Source organism: Equus asinus, chromosome 5 (genome assembly GCF_041296235.1).
Source record: "Equus asinus isolate D_3611 breed Donkey chromosome 5, EquAss-T2T_v2, whole genome shotgun sequence".
Taxonomy (NCBI): Eukaryota; Metazoa; Chordata; class Mammalia; order Perissodactyla; family Equidae; genus Equus; species Equus asinus.
The window spans coordinates 107,040,263-107,060,766 of record NC_091794.1 but is presented as its reverse complement, the minus strand read 5'-3'; the positions used below and the strand labels follow the sequence as shown (position 1 = coordinate 107,060,766).

Below are 20,504 nucleotides of genomic sequence, written 5' to 3'. Positions count from 1 at the left end.
AGGGCGAGAACTGTGAACTGCAGCTGGCAGAACTCTGGGGTTGTCCAGTGTCGTCGTCCACAGGTCTACCGGACACTTGTATCTCCTGCTTCCGAAGGAGGGGCCGAGCAGAGCCATGTCCTTGCTAACCCAGGGAGGACACCCCACCCACGACCCCCCCCAGCAGGGACCTGGGGGTGAGTCACTGAGAGGCTCAGGGCAGTCTGCTCATGGGACAACAGGCAGCCTGAAGGACCCCAGTCGTGGTGTCTTTGGGTGAGGAGGGGAGAGTAGGAGCGGTTGCCTGGGGGCACGAGGTCTCCATGGGCGTGCCCACAGAGCTTCTCCAAGCCAGGGCGGCCAGTGGGGGAGGCTGGACGGCGGAGGATGAGGCAAGTGTGGCAGCCAGAGGGGAACGTGTGTTCTCACCTCTAGGGGAGACGGGATCTTCCGTGTTCACAGCGGGCCGGGGCAGCAGGTGCAGTGGACGGTGGTCCAGCCATGTCAGGGGCCGGCACTCTTGTTGGCACCAGAGGGACGGAGGGCACGACAATGCAAGGCCTGGTCTGACCCCCATGCCTGGGGATTTTCCCACTTGCTGCAGTGGAGAACAAGGCCAGGAGGTCAGTGCCGGCTGCTGGACACCAGCAGGTGTGAGCCGCCAGGGGGCAGGGCCGGGAAGCCCCTGCTCTGCCATTTTGAGGGGCGTTTGCACCGCCCCTTCCTCTTTCCCATCCCAAACCCCGGCTTTGTTTGAAGAAGCATTGTTGGAAATAAAAATCATAAAATTAAGCTCATGCTACCAGTTAGACCCTCCCTGCTGCTCCATGAGCCTTTTTTTTTTTAAACTGAAAAAAAAAAAATACAGAAAAACACAAGAGGAGAATCCATGCAGATTACCTCTGCTCAGCATTAACCACTGCAAGGTCTTTGCATATTGGCTTTATTTAAAGAAAAAAAATCACAAATATTTTTGTAAAAATAATGCATGCTTGTTATAAGTGAATTCCAACAGTACTGAAAAGTGCACATATGAATGTAAAAGAAGTCAGTGCAGTCCCGTCACCCAGAGACCAGCAATGGTGGCATTAGGTGGACATCTTTCAACGTACAGATAACATAGAACAGATAAAAGATATTTTATAAAAATGGAATCCTTTTCTTGAAGCTAATTTTAATGTTAATTGTGCATTAATAATTTTTCATGAAACTGAAACAACTGCTGAACTTTGCATAAGTATTTTACCAGATGATACGTATTTCCAAAAAGATCTCTTTAACGTTAGAAGTGCATAAAAACACGAAGAGGCTGGAGTCCTTAGTGGTTTTTAACTCTGTGCCCCAATCTGGATTTGGGGGTCTGTTGACTTTGACAGGTCTAGGCATCGGCTCTCACACAGCTTCCTGTTGCCTGCCCCCCAGCTCTGGCTTTTTGTGGGTCTATGATTTTTATCTTATTATTGTCCAGGGTCCTTAATTATTCTTCCCTGTTGGTTCTCTGTCCGATTTTGCCTCCTGTGGGCTCTTTGCCAAGTTACCTCCCACTTCTGACCCTGGCTGACCACACAGCCTTTCACAGCCCAGCCTCAAGGGGCTGGCCCTGGAGAAGTGGGGGTTGGTCTAAATACTGAAAAGCTGTTGGTTCAGGGCCAGGCTCTGCTCCAGCCCAGGGGTCCCGCAGGGAGCAATGACCCTGTCCTCATGGAGCTTATGCCCCTCGTTCTCTTGAATCCTCATCTCTCCTTTATTTTGGGTTCATGCATCCATCTTCAAGAAGTCCTGCCTCCTCCTCTGCCACCTCTGTCAGCTCTCACCGTTTTAACACAAACGCTGTGATGCAGGGATGGCTCCATGCCCTCTTCACTCGCAGATTTCTTAATGGCCCCCTAGCTACTTCCACCCCCACTGTTCTGTTAAAAGCGCTCTCGAAGGTCACTAGGTGACCTCCTACTGGACACTGCCACGGTTTGGAGGTTGTGGCCTTAGTAAGTTAAGAGGCCACCACCACAAAAGCACTGATACAGCGCAGATAAGAGAGAAACTAAGGCCTCAAGAGGTGAGATAAGTGCCCAAGGTCACAGCTACCAAGTGGCAAAACCACTGAGGTCGGCCCAACCCCAGAGCCCACGCCCTTAACCATGGGTCATCTCAGGAGCAGCTGCTCCAGCGAGAAGAGAGGCCACCAGCAGCCCACACACCGCCGGGCCATCTGTACTTCTCCAGCCTCTGTCAGACCCCCGGACCAGGGCTCCCCCTGGGAGTGGGGCTCTACTGGGCGCAGCTCTTGCTTTCTCCTCCAGAAAGCTTGTTCCTGCTGATCCACGGTGGAGAATATCATTAAGCCGGGCTGGGGTGGGGTAAGGGGTTGTCATTAAGACCTGCCAGCTGCCCCCAAATCTGGGAGACTAGGACAATGTCTGCCAACCTGAGAGCAAAGCCCGGGGAGAGGAGGGGAATCCTGTGTTGACTGCTGTCTTTTGCTCTTCGTTTCTTCTCTTCGTGAATTGAATTCCGGGACCGCAAAGCTCAGGTTTGTCTGCCTTCTCCCTTCCAACCAAGAGGGAAGGCAGTTTGTAAAGGTGAATTTTCTCCCCTTTGGATTTCTATTTGTGTATAAAAAGCACCATAAAAAACATGAAATGGAGAATAATCCACAATGCCCATCACTCTGCCTACTAACGGTGTTTGTGCTCAGCAATCCCTTTCTCTCCTGGGACACTTTGTCCTGGCGATCTTTGTCGTCACACAGCATTGTGTCTGCTTCATTTTATGCGTCTCTTGTCATGAACATTCTCCACGCTTCCTCGTGGTCTTTATATTCAGTTTCCACGCATGTGTAATATCCTATGGAACGGAAGCATCCTGACTGCCGTTTCCCATCCTCTGTCGTTGACCATTTAGGTTATTTCTAGCATTTGATTGCTGGAGATAATGCTGCAAGAAAGGGTATTTATAGTTCGAAAAGCTTTTTTATTCTTTTAAAATTATGGAAATGTGAGGTTTAAAATGACCCAGTAAACATGAATTACTTTGTAATGGAAAACAAGTCCCGATATGATAATGATTATAGCCACAGTAATAATCAATGGACTAGGAAGGAAAGGAGGGGAGAAGTTGAAGACAGAGGAGGAGGCTGGAGAGCTCTGGGTCAGCGGAGAGAGAAGGGAAGCATGGGTCAGCCTGAGCCTTGAGCTGTGAGGGAAACGTAGCCCCTGAAAGAGAAGCGAGGAGAGGCCACCCTGGGCTGCAGACCAGGGCGCAGGCCTGGAAATCTTCCTCAAGAGTTCTTTTTTTTTTGAGCAAGATTAGCCCTGAGCTAAGTACCGCCAATCCTCCTCTTTTTGCTGAAGAAGACTGGCCCTGAGCTAACATCCATGCCCATTTTCCTCTGCTTTATACGTGGGACACCTACCACAGCATGGCGTTTGCCAAGTGGTGCCATGTCCATACCTGGGATCCGAACCAGCAAACCCTGGGCCACTGAGAAGCGGAACGTGCGAACTTAACCACTGTGCCACTGGGCTGGCCCCTTCCTCCAGAGTTCTTGAGCCTCTGGTTGCACACTGTGGGTCTGCAAGCCCCAAGATTCCCAGGCCTCGTGTTATCTTGTTCCTGAGGTGCGGCCGCCATTTGCTATTTTAATCCAGACTCTTTTGGTTGCAAGTGACAGAAACGCAACTCAGACTAAACCTGAAAGACGAAGGAAATGCCCGGCTGTCTCCTTGGAAGGCCCAGGGTGGGAGCAGCTCCAGCCGGGCTGTGTTCAGGGAGTTGGCAGTGTCACCAGGAAGCTGAGCATAGCTTCCCTTTCATTAGGGTCCCCAAGGTTTCCCTAATGGGTCCAGACGTTTGTGAAGAGCACCCTTCACAACTCTCCCCACATTATCCTAATCTGTGTGCCAGGGGCTGGGACGCAGGCTGATACACCCGCTCTGGGGTTCTTCCACCTGCAGCTGGTGGGAAAAGAGCATTCTCTCCTATGACTTGGAGCTGTTTGTGTGTTTGCCTGGGGAGCAGGCAGCCAGGCCTTCTGTCCCAGAGAACAAAGCTGGTTAGACAAGAGGCACAAAGGTTCCAGCTTCCCTGTCACCCTGAGGCTTCCTCCCCCCAGGCCTTCCCCAGTTCTGTGACCAATCAATCCCACCTTTTTTCCAACTTAAACTAATGTGAATTGGATTTTTGTCATTTGTAGTTCAAGAGTCCTGGATGATACAGTGGACAGACATGAACCATCATTTTAATGTTGCATTAGAAGCGCGAAACTAGAGGTCATTATGGAGGACATGGGCAGAGCATTGAGCTCCACCTGAGGGTCCAGAGGGCTTCCTGGAGGAGGAGGTGCCGGGTCAAGCCTTGAAGAATGAGTAGACATTGGCCAGGAGAGGAGGGTGGGGGCTGCAAAGGGAATCCCAGGTGGAAGGCCTGAAGCAGCCTGAATTGGGTGAGGGGCTACACACAGTCCTGTGCCGCTGGTGAGGACAGTCCACATGGTGGATGCAGGCAGCAGAGGTGACAGGGGCCAGACCCCAAGGCCTTAAAGGCCAGCCGAGGAGCATGGACATTATCCGGGGTCAGTCCCAGCTTCTCAAACTGGATCACTGTCGAGTTAAGGAGACTCGAAGCCAAAGGACAAAGGAAGCATCATCTCCTAGAACAAAAACTGTGCTCCAAGAATTGAAAGAAAATATCATTTTTACGCTAAAACAAACCTGGGGCAGAAAGCAAAATTCCATCCCTTTCCAATAAAAAACACAAGACTCGAGTGATATTCCCACTTGAGGTGGGCTAGGGTGTGTGCGGGAAAACTTTGAGCCTGACTTCACGGGTGGTAGGGAGTCATTAAGGGCCTTCTCACTGGGGAGGGGTCCAGCCAGGTCTGGCTGTGGCGTGAGGGCTCAGCAAGACAGGAGTTGGCCCAGCTGCCAAACCAGCTCACCACTGGAGTCATTCATTCAGTCCACAAATAACACTGAGTGCTGGGCGCTGGGGCGGTGCTGGGGACACAGCCGTGAACAAGGCGGGCAGGCTGCTCCCTTTCCCGACCACGTTATAACTTGTCTGTTGACACACCATCCCTGTTAGCCCAGCAAGGGCCAGCTACTCATCTCTATGGCCCCGCTGCCTGTACACAGTCGGCACCCAGTAAGTGCTTGCTGAGTCAATGAATCAGTAGCGGTTTTTCAGGTTGTGTTGCCATGTGTTTCTATCAGCGGCAGGGGCTCCCCAAGCTTGCGGCTCTGCTGCCCACATGGCCCCCTCCCACTCAGGGGGGCTCCTGCCAGGGGCAATTTCCCTTCAGACCTGAGGCCTGTCCAAACAGCCAGTGATGCCAACTTAGCCCGTGGCACATTTTCCACCCGCTCAATAGGATGTTGGGCCCAAGGACGTGGGATCCCCGCTGTCCTTGGCCTGTCAGGACACCTGGGAGGAGTCAGCGCGGTTGAGGTTAAGAGCTGGGATCTGGAGACAGAAATATCTGGGTTCAGTTCCCACCCTGCTGTTCAGCTGCCCCGTGACGCCCGATCTTCCACTGTGAGCTCGGTTTCCTCCTCTGTTACGGGGACGATAAATGCTGCTTTCCGGGGAGGAGGCACAGAGCGGATTTCAGTGTGGCGGCACTGTGGGAGACCTGTGGCGCCCCTTGGAGGCCTGTTCCTGCAGAGGACGCCGGTCTCTGCTGTGCAGGGGCTTGTCTTATACAAGACGACCAGGATGCCGCCCTGCACTCAGGCGATGACAGGCTAGTGAGAGAATGGAGCCCTGCTGAGCGTTCTTGGGGGCTGCAGGTGTCCCGAGAGATCTCAGGGCAGGGACAGCGGGGCAATGGGGATTCAGGGCCCGGGGGCCTCAAGTCAGGCATTCAGTAAACGCCGCCAACTGACTTCACATTACTCCACAAGCATGTGTTGAGCACCTCCTGTGTGCCAGGCACTGTGCTTGGTGTTGGGATAAACAGGGCACAGGACTGAGGAGGACCCTGCCTTGGGCTCCCAGTCTGGTGGGGAAAGAGACAAGGCCCCAGGAATCACAGGCTGTCTGGGAGCTGTGGGGGTGCCTGTGGGGGCACCTAGCCACCCTGGGGAGCATCACAGATGCTTCTCCATGAAGAGATGCTTCAGCTGGGAGCCAGCAAGAAGAAAGCCCTGCTGTGGGATGCGGGCCAACCCCTTCCCGTCTCTGGGCCTCGGTCTCAGCACCCAGGGTGGTGGAGTTGCCGCTCTCTCAGGTTCTGGAGGCCCTGATGGGGCTCCCAGGGGCTGGGAGGACTGACTTCTACTTGGTGCCCTGGAAGCCCTCTGAAAGCTCAGAGCCTTCTCAGAGTGCTCTCGTAACTGTGGGAATCATGGCGGTGGAGGCAGATTTACCAGCAAAGCCATCGTCCAGCAGCCCAGCACCACGTGGAGGCCGCCCAGCCCTCTCCCCTGCACTTGCTTTGCCCAGGTGCCCAGGCTTCAGCACACGTGCGCTCCACCTCCCCGCTGAATGGCGCCCCAGAGTGCAGAACCCCCTAAGGGAGGCAGAGCTTCTCTCTGTGCCTTTGTGGTAGTCCCTGCGTCCTTCCTGGCTGCCCTGGAAGACAGAGGTGACCCCCTCCCCCAACAAGCACCTCCTTGCAGCCAGCCCTCTGTGCCTCAGTGGGCACAGAGAAACACAGGTTGACAACCCTGCAGATGGCTCTGGCTTTAGGCCTCTGCTGCCGAGTGTCTCCCAGATGCAGCTTCCGGACAGAGCTCAGCCCACTCTTGGTAAGTGCCAGCCGCCTGGGTGGTCTGGGATCGGAATGAATTCCAGAGGCCAGAAGGAGCCAGGGTTCAAATTGCCACCAATTTCCTGAAAGTTCCTACTGGAACTCCAGGCAAACCCACTGGTTGAATGGGGAAAAAAACAGACCCCTCACTTAAAACCAGATGTCAGCATCTGTCCTGAACCAGCCCAGGGAGACAGAAGGCCCCAGCCCCGTTCCCTCCTCCTTGTCTCCCTGTCCTGAGTCTGCAGGCTGGGTCAGCCACCAGTCACCACCCACCACATAGCAGACGAAGACCCTGTGTGAAGGAAGCAACTTCTTAGCTGGCACCTAAAAATATTGACTTGGGTTTTTTCTTTAAATAGAAAGGAAATTTAACTCACTCCACCCCAGTCCTCCTCCTTCTGGTTCCGAGTGGGCACCCTGGGGACCTCGGCCAGACTTGACTTCTCAGATCCAGAGCAGCTGTGGCTCTCGGGGGGATGGAACAAGGGCAGGGTGGAGGACAGGGAGGGGGCTCACCCACTCCTGAGGGGGCTTCCCATCCTGAGGATGGGAGGAGGTGACTGGCGTTTGGCTGACCCAATATCCCAGAGCACCATTCACACAGAGGGGCCCTGGGTGTCTCTGTGGCATAGAGAAATCAGAGGACAAGGACGGCCAGATGACCCTGAAACGGAAGGGGGACATGGAGGCTCTGATGCCCGGGCCAGCTGGCTTCCTGACCTCGCCTTCCTCCAGATCCACCCTGGGCCTGAGCCACCGTGGGCAGTAAGCCGGGCAGCAGCTCTCCCTCTGGGTTGGTGGCTGGCTTCCTGCGGGTCCTCAGGCACATGGGGAAGAGCTCAGCCAGGGGCTCCTGGCAGCTGAGACCTGGCTTGATTCTGAGCCACAACCATGCAGTGAACACTAGAGAGAGACCCCTGTGCCCTGACAGATGCCATCTCCTAGGCAGGCTGCTGTGGGGAGAGGCGCCAAGAGGGAGACCGTGTGTGGTGCGCAGTCCCATGTCAGAGAGCACAGACAGGTCTGGACAACACACAGGAAGTGAGCCAGAGGGTTACCTTGGGGTGGGGACTGGAGGTCCCCTTTGTATTGTTTGAAGCTCCTTTTCCTGATTTTATTTTATTTTTTTGTGTGAGGAAGATTCACCCTGAGCTAACATCCGTTGCCAATCCTCCTCTTTTTTTGCTTGAGGAAGATGAGCCCTGAGGTAACATCTGTGCCAGTCTTCCTCTGCTTTGTATGTGGGATGCCTCCACAGCATGGCTGAGGTATGCAGCAGGTCTGCACTAGGGATCCGAACCCACAAACCTCAGTCCCCCAAGCGGAGCGCACGGAACTTTAAGCACTCAGCCATGGGGCCGGGCCCCTTGATTTGTATTTTAATAAAAATAATGCATGCAAATAGTTTTTAAAATACCAGAGTGCTACAAGGAAAACAAAACACCCCAGCAATTTCCTGCCCCACCCCTCCCCACGCCCAATTGCTACACCCAAGAGGTGACTACTTGCAATTCTTTTTAGCTGCTGCTTCTGATATTTACTGCCATAGTCTCAATCGCCTGCGTACACTACTGTTTCATAATTTGTCCATTTTGGACATTACCTAAATGTCTAAAATCTAAGAAGCTACGTAGAATAATGGTTAAGATGCTGACTTTTGGGCTAGATTACCTGGGTTCTAATCCAGGCTCTGCCACTTACTGGTGGCACAACCCTGAAGAAGCTATTTACCTCATCTGTGCCTCAGTTTCCTTAGCTATAATGTGGGATAGGGGTCCCTACCCCGTGGGGCTCATGTGAGGAGGAAATGGATTGACACATGTACTTCAGGCCTGGCCCACAAGAAGCTCTCAATAAGTGTTGGTCATTATTATTATCTCCCATCTGTAAGAGATGAGAATCCACACTCCTCCCAACTTCATAACATAGTTATATCACGATTTTGATTAAATCAGTATCCGGTGTGTCCAGTACAGTCAGGCACAGTAAGCTATCTATTGGTTCTACTTCTGGAACCTTCTGGTCTCCTCTCTAGCCCAGCCAGCAAGGGCAAGGAGAAAGAAGACCCAGATCCTGGGTTCTTCTATCTCTCTCCAGTAAAAGGAATCAGGGAGGGCTCCTTAGAGAAATGGTTGATTCCAGGAAAAGTATCAAATGAGCCTGGAACATCTTGCTGTAGGAAAGGAAATGCTCAGAGAATGGTGCGGATAAGTCAAAGGACGTGACAGAAGTCAGCTTGAAGGGGGTCCCATGGGTCAAAGCAGGCACAATTGGAACATCAAAATAAACCATGAATTATAAATTATAATCCTTCGAACTAGGGACCCATGAGTCCATACTGATATAAACAAATAAATAAAATGAAAGTTTGATCAGAAATGGAATATTTACATGGTCTCAAAGCACCTACCCACAAAATATTTATTAATTAAAAAGGGCAAAAGAGTAACTTCACAATAGAAAAGACTGGCAGAGACACTCCACCTTAATGAAGTGATCAAAGTTAATGTCATCCCCAGTAATGAGACAAATCGAAATCAAGGGCCACCTGATGGGAGGTAAGGAGAGGCGCCCAGCATTGCTCCTATGATCTTCCTGCCAGAGATGCACAACAGGAGTCTAGTCATGAGGAAACGTCAGCAAACCCAGGTTGAGGGACATCCACAAAATAACTGGCCTGTGCTCTTCCAAAGGGGCAAGGTCATGACGTCAAGGAAGGACTGAGGACCTGTTCCAGATTGAAGGAGGCTAAAGAGACGTAACAACTAAATGGGACACAGGATTCTGACCTGTGTCTTCTCGCTCTAAAGGACATTATCTGGACAACTGGCAGAACTCGAGTGGGGTCTGAGGAGTAGACGGTGGTCACATCCCAAAGTGGATTTCCTGACTTTGATGGATGTATTGTGGTTAGATAGAGGAATAGCCTTACTTTGGGGGTTACGAGGCATCACGTCAGAGCTCTCAAATAGTTCAAGAAAAAAAATTGTTTTCTTTTTAAGATTGGTACCTGAGCTAACATCTGTAGCCAATCTTTTTTTTTTTTAACTTTTTCTCCCCAAAGCCCCCCAGCATATAGTTGTATATTCTAGTTGTAGGTCCTTCTGGTTGTGCTGTGTGGGACGCTGCCTCAGCGTGGCCTGACGAGCGGTGCTAGGTCCACACCCAGGATCCGAACTGGCAAAGTCCTGGGCTGCCGAAGCAGAGCGTGTGAACTTAACCACACGGCCATGGGGCCAGCCCCAAGAAAAAATTCTTTACACTGCTCTTGCAACTTTTCTGTAAGTTTCAGATCATTGAAAAAAATTATTAATAAAGGTAGAGAGTCATTACAGCAACCCACAAGATGGTGGAGGCTCCTCGGGTCTGGGTCCCCCAGTGAGGACAATGTGGGGCAGAACTTCCTACAGTGAGATGAACAGGGAGTGAGAATGAGAAATAAACTGCTGTCCTTTGAAGCTACTAAGCTTTTGGGCTGCTTGTTCCCGTGTGTAACTCACCTCTCCTGACTGACGCAGAGACTCTCCCCAGATGCTGGTCATCCTTGGCTATCCATTCACATCTGAAAACAAGGCTTTCAAAGCTGGTTGGAAACTCAGCATGGATCTGGGGGTGCTTATTGACCGGTAGTGAGCACTCGACCCTCAAATATGAGGGTCCGTAGGTCTTCGCTTTGGGACGGGTCAATTTCCCAGAAGAAGATTCGTCTAGGCTCTGGTCTGTGGGGGAAGTGCTTCGCTGGTGCCCTGGGAACTGGGGAAGGGGCAGGGGTCCCAGTTCAGCGTGTGGACTTAGGCTTCATCCCCTTGTTTTCAGTAAGGTGCCTCATTCACCCACACTCCTCCACTCAGCTGGTGTCCCTAAGCCCAGGCCCCGCTGGTCGGTTTCTTGGCTTCCCCCAGGGTGGGTGGGCAACAGCATGGCTGCCCCAGTCAGCAGGGATCTGTGAATCCTACTCCTTCATGTGCATCTTCGGCCAGTTCATCCCTTTTCACCAGCCTCATGCCCGCTTTTGGAGGGACCCATATCCCCAGTTCCTGAGCCTCCTGGGCTCTGTGGGCTGTGGTGGCTGGCTTCTAGGTACTTCCTCGCTGCCGGCACTTTCTCTGCTCTGCCTGGCCCACCACTACTTGCCCACTCTGTGAAATTTTGTTGGTATGCCTCATCAGTTGTCTTCTCTCCCATCTTCTTTGTCCTCCATGCATTTATCCTTGAAAAAAATTGTTTTAATGAGATTTGGGGACGGAGACAGATAAATACCAGCATTTGGTCAGCCACGTTTAATCAGAAGTCCCCTCCCTTGAATGCTGTGCTATGATGAGAACAATATCATCAAGGACACTAGTGAGTGCTGCCATCCACGGAGGCTCTGCGCCAGGCACTATGCTAAGGGCTTTGGGAATATTAACTCTCAGATCCTCTCAATGCCTGTGATCCAGGCCAGAAGTGAGCGGAAGGGGCAGGAGAGAGAGAGAACCATGATGCAGGAGCATTCCTGGGCTTGCAACCTACTGCTCCAGGGCTGCCTCGGGGAAGCCACTTGAGCTGCATCTCAGGAACAAGGATCTATCCTTTGGCTCCCACATCCTGTTGGTCAAAGTTCTGCCCCTGGGAGGATTAACCACTTGCCTCTCTGGTCTACCCACACGTGTGCTAACCAGGGTCCCACGGTTTCCCAAGCCTCAGCATCAACCGGGAAGCCCAGGTTGACATGAACTGGGAAGACAGGTCAGAGGAGCTCCTAGGGGTCACTATCAGGTTACACCTGGGGGAAGCCGGCCGGTGCTCCTGGAGAGTGGCCGGGTTGTAGTCACAGTGACGCCTCGGCCCAGAGATTGGAAAGCCGAAAGTCTGCTACAGTACTCACGAGGGGTTCTCTGTCATTAACCCCATTTCACAGACGAGGAGCCGTTGGCCTGAGTCCACTCGGCCACCCTGCCTTTCTGTGAGTTACCAGTACAACAGAAATAATAATAATAATAATAATAATGGGCCTCCAAATAGGGGTCTGGGGGCTGAGCTTGGGGCTCAATCTGGAGGAGGGGAGGGGGCTCTCCAGTGTGACATGGGAGTTGGCTTTGAGTCAGTGTGACAAAGAGAGACTTTACAAACATTTCTGCTTCCAGTTTTGGAATTTAAATCTAAGGCCTGAGGATAATTTCTGGCTTTTGCATGAGCTAGTTTCGAGGCCTTGAGCAAGTCACTTGTGCCTGTGTGCCTCAGTTTCCCTACCTGGCCATGATGGTGTTCAAGGATCTTCCCTTCCCCCCAGAGCCGACGCTGGAGGATTCTGTGAGGGGAACGCTGCCCAGCTAACATTCCAGGTGGACAAAGAAAGTGTGGGGCCACCTCCTGCCTCCTCCTGGGGAGGGGGTCTGTGAGGTAACTTCTGGAACAGGTGGTTCCTCCCTGCAGAGAGGAGGGGAGAGCATTCAACACGTTCTCTTGGGTGGACTGCACCCAGGGCCGACTGGCCAGCCGGCTGCGGGCCGTGAGGGATCACAGGGTTAGTGGAACCAGCGGGCAGGCCATGGGAGCTGCGAGCAAAGTGAGGCAGGTCCCTCTCCCAGGGTCCCCCTCTCTGGTCACCGGCAGGGCCAGCGTTTCTCGCCCCGAGGTGCAGTTGGGTGGGCACCTTTATGCTCTTCCACAGGAGCTTAACCCTGACCTGTGCGCGGTCTCCTGGAGACACCTCCTGAGGGCCGGCGCCAGGGCCAGGACGTGTCAAACTGGCAAAGCACCCAGGAGCTTCCTGGATTCTTCATCCCTTTATTTCCATAGGACTAATCTTGCTCAAGCAAATATATTTAGTCAGCAAATACTGAAGACTGCAGGAGATTAGATTATTGCTTAGTAAATATTTACTGGGCCCCACTCTACCCACCGGAGAAGTGTCCTTCCCCATCGCGACCTGGGACTCGGCTATGTGACTTGTTTGGGCCAACGGAAGTGAGCAGACATGACTCAAGCAGAGACTGAAATGTGCCTGCACCATCAGGCTTTCCTTCTTGGCACCTCTGCCATTGCCAGGAGAACAGTGTCCCAGGGGTTTCCACGCCTGTCAGCCCAAGTCCCAGGTGAACACACAGAGCAGATCTGTGAGCCAAGCCAGGCAGCCCCACAGCCCCAGGCGGGGTCAGCCAGTCTGAAGCCCAGAAGAAGCAGCTGGCCCCCAGCCACCCTGCAGAAATATGAGCGAGAATAAATGATTGTGGCTTAACGCCACTGAGTTTGGGGGTGGCTTGTTACACAGCAATGGCTGACTGATACAAGAGCCTATTGTGTGCTAAGGTCTGAGACAAGGAAGTGTCAAAATCTCCCCTGTGACATGTGCAAGGAGAGAGGGGGACACGGGAGAGTGTGCAATAGGAGGCAATGGTCAGGTCGGATAGGATGGGAGCTGGAGGAGGAACAAGGGAGCATAGAGGGAGCAGGCGAGGAAGGGAAATCCGGGCAGAGAGGCCTCGGGGCAATGCTTCACAGCAGGCGGGCGCATGGGACTTGAAGGAGCTGTAGAAGGAAGGTGGTGGAGCCAGGAGAGGCGGGAGAGGTGCCACGTGGGGCTGACGGGGCAGGCAGGAGCCAGACACCTAGAGCCTGTGGGCGCCTTAAGAATTATGGACTCTATTTTAAGAGCAGCGGGTGGGGGTCCATGTGTGATATGCATTTTGAAAAGATCAATTCCATTGCTGAGTGGGAAACAGATCGGAAGGGCCGTGAATGCCAGCAGGCGGGTGGGCAAGGAGGCCATGGCAGTCATCCAAGTTAGAGGTGACGATGGCATGTGTATCATTTCCTGGAGCTGCCTAGAGCTAAAGGACCACAAACTGAGTGGTTTAAAACAACAGAAATTGATTCTCTCACAGCCCTGGAGGCTCGAAGTCCAAGATCCGGTATCAATAGGGCCACGCTCTCTCTGAAGTCTTTAGGACAGGAGCCTTCCTTGCCTCTTCCAGCTGCCCGTGGTTGTTGGCATCCTTGGCATTCTTTGGCTGGCAGATGCATCACTCCATCTGCCTCTGTCATCACATGACATTCTCCTCTAAGTCCAAATCTCTCCTCTTACGAGGACACTTGTCATTGGATTGGGGCCCACCCTAATCCAGTGTGACCTCATCTTGATGACATTTGTCAAGGACCCTATTTCCAAATGAGGTCACATTCACAGGTTCCCAGTGGGCAAGAATTTTGAGGACACACTATTCAACCCAGAACAGCGTTGCACAGGGTAAAGGTACAGGAGGCGACAAGCGGTGGACGGTGTGGGAGTTAGTTAGGGGGTAAAATAAATAGAGTGTGGAGCCAGGCCCACTGCGGGCCATCTGGGATTCCACTCTTCTCTTGACCACCCTGCTGGCCCCCCCACCCGACCACAGAGCCACTCCTTAGAGGTGGCGTCATTCACTTCCTTGTCAGGCTCGTCTCCAATTTGCACAGGCCTCCTGTTTGGCTGTTGTTCTGTCCCTGACCCCTCCCAGAGACTGAAAAGGCAGCACTTACCCTTCTCTCTGCCACCTGGTGCTCCTGGTGCCCTGGGTTCACAGGGTCAATCTGACCTGGGCCACGTACAGCCTGGGCTTTAGAGTCGCTCTGGGTCCAAGTCTAGACTCTGCCACTTACTGGCTGGACGACTCTGTGCAATCTACTTAACCATTCTGAGTCTCAGCTTCCCCGTCGTAAAATGTAGGCAATCTTAGTACCGACCTCACAGGGGGGTCGATATAAAACACAGAGGCCAGCGCCTGGCATGTAGTAAGCATTCCATACAAGTTACCTTTACATATATCTACCTATGACCATCCTATAGGTTTGGATACCTTAATTCTTTCTCCTTCCAACCTCATCTCCTCTGGAGAAAAAGATTCAGGACATCTCCAACGAGGAAAAAGCTTGCCCAGAACTGGCATCACCAATGCGCCGGGCTCTGTGCAGAAGGGGGGCGGACCTGATGCTCTTGGATGCACTTTTCCAGGAGTGTGGCAGGACGGGAGCTGACTCATTCTCACTCTTCGAACCGGTCCCTTGTAGGATCAATGGTAACTTAAGCTCCTAGCACAGAGTGGCATACGGCTCACTCTCAATAAATGTTTGCTGAATGAATGGGGCATTTGACCCTCTGGCTGGGGACTGGGGCCTCCTGAGATGAGGATGGACCAGAGAGCCTGGACAAGTGAGTTTGGACTCATTTTAAGATGTCTACCAAACACAGCAAGCCCTGCTATGGGGGACAGGAAGGAGAAATGAGTCCCTGATTAATGGAGGTCTCTGATCTGTCACTTGGGACAGAAGGGCAACCTTTCCCGAATCTTTATATAGAGTCTTAAAGTTTGAACTGAGGTCACTGAATACAGGTCTCTCTCTGTCTAAAGAAAGATAGACCGTAGAGCAAATTTATATTAAATGATTCTTTATTATCATTTGTTACTATCTGAAATGATCTCATTTACTGTTTATTGTCTGTCTCTCTCACTTAATTGGAAATTCTCTAAGCCCAGGAGGCTGGTCCATTTTGTTTACTACTCTCTCTCCAGCACGCAGAATAGTGCTGTTCAACATTTATTCATTCGGTTCCTTAATATTTAATCAAAAAATTAATAGTGAAGGATGAAATGAATAAATACTTGGAGTCGTGCTTCACTTCTATTATTTTAATGGAGTTTTACTATAATATTGAAGATGTTGTCCCATGAGAAAAAATACACTGAAAGACTTTTGAAAATGTCTAGTGAAGCCTTGACCGGCACTGAGATCATAGCCGGCTCCCTGGAAGTGTTTTTGAAAAACTGCAATAATTACTGTTGCAAGCCCAAGATCATCTCCTTATTAATTCCTTCTCAAGGTCTCAGGAACTCTCCGCAAGCCTGGTTATCACCCAGCGTCTCTTCTAAAGCTGCTGAAACTGCTCTGCATCTTTCCCTGTGTTCTGATGATTAACAATGTCTGATAGAGCTACACTGCAATATCACATTTTGCCAGCAGGTGTCACTGTCTAATAAGATGTAACCCTTTGTGAAACCCACAAAAATTTAAGGGCAAAGAGTCTAAGAAATGAATCAATGTACTAATTCATGAACTCTGTAAGATCAAAGTTCTGTAAGGAAAGGTCCACTCTACTTAGTTTCACCTCATCAGAAAAATACGTCTTATGTTAGGGATGTAGAATGGGCCTAAGTTGCATTAATATACTTCGGTGTTCTTTCCGTTCTGGTGGATGTTGCCACACTTCTGTTATGGATCTCACGCTTTCCTAGCATGAGATCTTTTTGTCATCGTCAATAATGGTATCTCAAATGTACCTATTATCTTGAAATTCCTCTAACCCTAGATCGATGTCACTCTGCCCCTGCATATGTCGTGCTCAATTAACATTTGTTGAATGATTGTCCCCCTCCTCCCCAAATCCTGAGAAACACACAGAGCTATTCTACAGATGAGGAAACTGAATCTCAGAAAGGTTAAGTAACTTGCTCAAGGTCACACAGCTGGTAAATGGCAGGGCTGGGGTTTGCATTAGGCTTGTCTAATTCCAAACCCATGGCCAAACACTCTAATCAGCAAAAGGGACTCAGAGAAGATGGGAGCCTTGTGGGGGCAGCAGGGTTCTGCTCTAAGGACTCAAAGGCCATCCAAGACATCTCTGGACAGACTTTCACCATCAGAAAAAGCAGCTGATGCTAATTTGCTATCTAATCATTTCTCCTCATCACTTTCCTGAAACAGATTAGAGAAATGAGCAACTTGTGCTGATGCAAGTGATGCAATGCGTGTGGGGGTGGGGGGCGGAGCTGGGGGCATGGCACCACCAGGAGTCCGGAGCCACCCCCTCCCTGCTCACCCCTGCGGAGCACAGATACTTGGTTTAAGACTTGAGTCAGACTTCAAATTCCTGGATGGTGTTTATCAGCTGATGTCACAATACTGCAAGATTATGTATCTTTTTAACAAACAATAGTATCAGCACTGATATGACAAGCATACACTCCTTTCACACAATCTGCTCTCCAAGATTGCGCAAAACTGCTCCGGCAAAACTGCTCCGTGACACAGCGGGTCACTCCTGGATGCTGCTTCCCAGCACCGTCTGGCCTACCTGCCCAGTGTCTTGGAGGAAAGGAAGGCTCACTCCCCAGAGATTCCTCTGGAAAATTTAGGTCAGCAGGATCTACTTACGTGACTGGCTCAGAGCTGAGATTGAAGATTCATGCTGAAAGAGGGTGGGGTGGGAGTGCTGAGGACTTCTAACTGGGAACCATCTGTTTCAGGGCTTCACATCAAAGGTGGGGTCCCTGGCCCCAAATGAACAGACCTTGCCCCTTGAATTACACGCAGTCTGCCCCAGTCTGCTCCCGAAGGCACCCTCCAGGATGAGGGGTGAGGCCTGGAGGAGTTCCACTCAGGAAGGCGGACAGCATCACAGCTCCCAGAGGACGGCACCTGGTGGAGGGTGCACACTTGTCGTGTAACAAACCACCCAGAGGAAAGCACAAATGAAGCACAGAGGGGCTGTGTTCTTCAGGAATTAGACTAGGCTGGGGTATGCCACTAACTTGGGACGACCCCCTGCCATCCCGGATGTTTGCACAGTTCTCCAGGTGCCCTAAAGTCCTGGGACAGCTAACTTCTCAAATTGCAAAATGGCTCAAGAGAATCCTGTGCTCTTTTAAATTCCAAGCACCCCGGGGTGCTGACAATGGCTGCCCAACCCCCACCCCAGCTGGGTTCCACCTTCCTAGGCCACTGGAACCTGGAGTATTAACTGAGCGGCCAGAATCCCGGCTCAGGCCAGCCCTACCCAGCGCAGCCAGTTGAGCCTTAGTACTTTTTAAACTCAAAACAAAACAATAGCGATTTTCAGCACCACGAGGTCAGAAGACATCAAGCGGGAATCTAAGAGTCCAGTTCGGCTCCAAGCTCTGCCACAGCAGGGCCTCTGGCCAGTTACTGCTTCCTGGTCTTGTTAATGAGTATAACAAGAGTCCCGGCCTTACAGGGTTATGGTAGAGATGGAATAACTAGACATCACTTGTAACAGCTTCTCCAGTCCTGCTAACTCCCCATTCCCTTCAATGGACCCTACACACAGTGAGGGTGGAGGACGTAAGGAGCTTTTGCTCTTAAAATGGTAATTTCTCTAAAATCTTCCCAGTTCTAGGGTGCGAGTGACTGCTCTGCTAGGGCGGGGGAAGGAAGAGTGAGAACCACAGGACACTCTACGCGGAGAAGTCCTCAGAGCTGGGGACCTACCTGGCAGATTGCTCATTCACTCATTCAACAAACATTCACGGAGTGCCGCCTGCTGTATGTCCGCGGCCATCCAGGCACTGGGGATGCCGAGATGCCCGGGGCCCCCAGGGTCTGGGAGTCCTGAGACCCCCGTCCCTACGGGTACCGAAACGGAAACGCATCGGGGGTGCTCCGGCTGGGCGAGAGTCCTTGGCTTATGTGCCGGCGCACGTCCTCCTCTCTCGTGCCCTAAAGCTACAGAACTTTACGCTGCTGGGAATTTCAGATGAGGCAAGCAAGGCCTCGCCCCCGAGGTTATTGAAACAAGCCCCAGCCTCCCAAGAGATTTCAAAAATTATTATTAGTAAGCCCCTCACCCGCACCCCCCGCTGGGGGCCTGGCACTGCCGCAGCCCTCCGAGTGTTGCAACCCCGGCCTCTCGCCCAGCGGAGGCTGCCCGGCGTTTCCCAAAGACGCCTCCGGAGGGACCGAAGCTCCGGCGCCGCCCGCGCGCCCCGGCGACCTGCGGGCGGGGCGGCGGCGGGGGGCAGCGAGCGGGCGCCGGGCACGTGACGCGCAGCCCGCCAGCGCCCGGCCCGAGCGCCCCGCGCCCCGCGCGCCCGCGGCCGCCCCTGCGCGCGCAGCGCCCGGCGCGGGAGCAGGAGCCGGAGCCGGAGCCGGAGCCCTGGGCCCGGGGGCGGGGCGGGCGCGGCGGGGCGGGGCGGGAGGACGAGGAGGCCCCGCCCCCGGCGCTTTTCTCCTTTTTCGCTTTAAAGCCTTGGGTTGCTTTTTTTCTTTGCACAGAAGTCGCGCTCGGGCAACCCGCGCGCTCGCAGCAGGAACCAGGCTCCAGGCGCTGGCGCCGGGGCCGCGGGGAGGAGGCGACTTCGCTCCCTGCGGCGGGCGCGGCCCGAGCGCCCGAGCCTCCTGGGCCCCGAGTGCGGGCGGCGGCGGCGGCGGCCTCCCCGGCGCGGTAGGCAGGGTCGGGCACGGGCGCCGGGTGGCGGAGTGTCCGGGCCGGGGAGTGGGCGCAGGGATCGCGGCACTTGGGGACCGAGTGGGTGGGCGCAGGGCGGGGCACTGGGAACCGGCTGGGGGTCCCGGCTGGGGACCTGGTTGGGGGTGCGAGGAGCCCTTCTCTCTCCGCGGGTCCCGGGAGAGGGGCCGGGGCGCCGCCCAGCGCCGCCGCTGCTGCTGCCTCTGCAGGCGCAGGCGGGTCGCGGCGGCCCCGGGTCCCACCTGCGGGGGCGAGGCGGGGCGGGGAGCCCGGCGGCCACCGCGCCGGGGGTTTGGGCCTCGGAGGCTGCGCGCGGCAAGCCCCGCTGATTTCTAGGTGCCCAGGCGCCCCGGGGCCTCCGTTCCCGCGACTGTCCCCGCGGCCAAGACGGGGGCGCCGACCTGCCCCTCCCGCGCGGGGGCAGCGCGACCCCGCTCGGCAAAGTTAGTTTCGCTTTTCCCGCCAGTCGGGGCGCGGATCTGCAGAGCGGCCGGACTGGCCCCCTCTGGGCTCCCCCGCCCGGCCCGCGGCGCTTCCCCCGGGGAGCCCGCCGGGCGACTCCCGGGCGGCGCCGCCCTCCCCGCCGCCCCGGAGCCGCCGCGGCTTCTCCCGGCAACCAAGGGAGAGCCAAGGGTTATGTTAGGAAATCGATTAAAACAGACAAACCGGAGTAGCCTGGGTGCGTCGGTGGGACCGCGGGATAGGTCACCCCGCGCCCGTGGGATTGGGGACCTGGTAATGGTCCTATTTGAGTTCAAGGCAAAGGCTCCTTGGAATGCTAACGCCCCGGCATGACTTGGCCTGCGGTGAGAAACCGCTGCTCTCCTAGGAAGTTGTGAGTGCGGAGTGTGAAGTGTGCCTGTGAGTGTCTCTGGTGTCTTTGTGTAAGTGTCTTTGAGTGTGTATCTCTGTATGTTAGTGTGTGTCTGTGAGTGCATCTGTGTGCATGTGAGTGTGTCTCCATGCATCTGTGTGGCTCTAGGAGTGTGTCTTTGAGTGTATCTGTGTGCATCTGAGTGTGCCTCTGCATCTGTGTGAGTGTGTCTTCTGTGTGTCTGTCCATCTGTGCGTGTCTTTGTGAGTGTGTCTTTGAGTGTCTCTGTCAATCTAACTTTGTATCTGTGCATGTGAGTGTGTCTCTGAGTCAGTGTGTCTCTGTGTCTGAGTGCATCCGTGTGAGTGTGTGTCTCTGAGTGAGTATGTGTGCCGTCCATGGGAACCCAGCAGTGGGGCTGCTGGTTCCGAGAGCTGCTTAGCCTGACCTTCCTTGCTTGGTTCTCAAAAGTGGGCTGCGCTGCTGGTGCCAGCCGAGGGGGACACAGGCTTGTCCGCCCTCCCTCTCTCTGCTTCTCTGAAAATGAACTGTACAGTTTGGGGGTGAGTTGGCAGAGGCTGCTTCCTGAGTGAGTAATATTTAATTAAACGCTCCAGCCGGTAGCATCAGAAACTGGTCATGAGTTGAGTTTTAACAGGTGTTGATGGTAAAAGCGCCATCCCCAGTGACTAAGGTTTGGTGTCCTGAGAAGATTCTCTTCTGGGGTAGGACAGCTGGGG

At 53.5% G+C, this 20,504-nt stretch overlaps 1 protein-coding gene across 2 annotated transcripts in view; it reads left to right on the top strand.

The window, feature by feature from the left end:
- Positions 1-18,697: 18,697 nt before the first annotated feature.
- Positions 18,698-20,504, top strand: part of SPSB1 (splA/ryanodine receptor domain and SOCS box containing 1) — a 68,510-nt gene continuing 66,703 nt past the window's right edge. The window contains exon 1 of one of the 2 annotated variants that reach the window (XM_044769628.2): positions 18,698-18,926. The gene's annotated coding sequence lies outside the window, so the exon portion shown is untranslated. The remainder of the gene's footprint in view (positions 18,927-20,504) is intronic. The other variant, XM_044769629.2, reaches the window with a different exon arrangement.